Raw genomic sequence first — 1,423 nt, forward strand, 5'->3', positions numbered from 1 at the left:
TCACATTATCCAAAGGCCCTGGATGAAAGGCTCTAAGGTCTTGAAATCCCAAATTGTCATGGCTCCATTGATGCCAATAGTGCAAAATTTACCGCAATCTTGCTTGTCACCTCATAAATAGATGCTTGTTTGATGCTATTCTGGTGCAGGCCCTCCAAGGCTGTGTTGCCGTCCTCGGTTGTGGCCCTCTTGCCCATGTTGTGGAAGCGTTCCATGGCAGGCATGTTGCTCAGGGTGCTCGGTTTTGGAATGTCTAGCTCGGAGAGGAGAGTCAGGCAGCCACTGTCATCGTAGTTAAACAGCATCGGTCAGCAGTCACGGCCAGCAGCGACTATGCTATTCTCTGAGACAAATGATACACTCAGGAGGGGCAGGAACTCCGTTGTCAGAGTTGAGACCTGCATGTTTTTTGAGGCATCGGCAATGGACACGATGCTGTCATGGCTGATGCAGGCCACATGGCTCCCACTGGCGGAGAAGCTGACCCCATGCACCCTGCCACCGGTGCCGCTGCCACCAAACTCTGACATCAGCTGACCAAAAGGCATCTTGCTGCCCCAGGGCTTAATGGTTGGCTTTTCATCCACTTCTTTGATGTATGCAGAAAACACTCTGCATTTGAAACCACATAATCCTGCTGCCAGCGAAACATTGTTGGGTTGCCCATCCAAGCTGAGGACCGTGGAACAAATTGGCTTTTTATTGTGCTTGCTTACCCACCAGTCATTTTCGAACTCGAAGTAACAAACGGAAATGAGTTGTGTTCCACTTCCCACAGCAAATTTGTTCTCAGTGAGGACCACTTGACAAAAGTGGCTACACGATTCAGTCTCAGGATTACCAGGGTTGGCTTTCAGACACCATCTTTCTGACTCCAGACGTCGGCATTGCAGTCTGTCCCACAAGAGACGATGCTGTCGCTCTTCGGAGGCCAGTCGATACCTGTGATGTGTCCATTGTGCTGTTGAGTTCATGAGCTTTCACGCACTGGCCCCCGTCCTTCTTATAGATGTGGACTTCGTGATTATGAGACTCAGGCAATCTGGGTACGATCCCTATTCCGGGCATGACAGGTGATTGGCTCTAGTAAAACTTGATGCAGGGACATTATTCTTAGTGTTTTCAAAAAATAAAAAGCTGGTATTGGGGCAATCTGGATGGACTTGGAGTGGAGAATTAGTGGACTCTGGTCAGTTGACGCGAACAGGCTCTGGCTGGTGTGGGAGGAGGACCCAAGTTCCGAGGCAGACGCTGACAGATCAATTCTTTTTTGAATGTTTGATAAAATTCACCTGTGAAGACATCTTCTCCGAGGCTTCTGTTTGTTGAGAGTTTTTTGATTACTGATTTGATTTCATTAGTAGTTATTGGTCTGTTTAGATTGTTTCTTTTTTTAGTGATTCAGCCTTGGAAGATTGTATGT

General features: G+C 47.9%; 1 pseudogene; it reads right to left on the reverse strand.

Annotated features, from left to right (window-relative positions):
* On the reverse strand, positions 1-1,068 carry LOC117020245 (actin-related protein 2/3 complex subunit 1A-like; annotated as a pseudogene).
* Between the last annotated feature and the right edge of the window lie 355 nt (positions 1,069-1,423).

This window comes from Rhinolophus ferrumequinum, chromosome 3, assembly GCF_004115265.2.
Source record: "Rhinolophus ferrumequinum isolate MPI-CBG mRhiFer1 chromosome 3, mRhiFer1_v1.p, whole genome shotgun sequence".
Taxonomy (NCBI): domain Eukaryota; kingdom Metazoa; phylum Chordata; class Mammalia; order Chiroptera; family Rhinolophidae; genus Rhinolophus; species Rhinolophus ferrumequinum.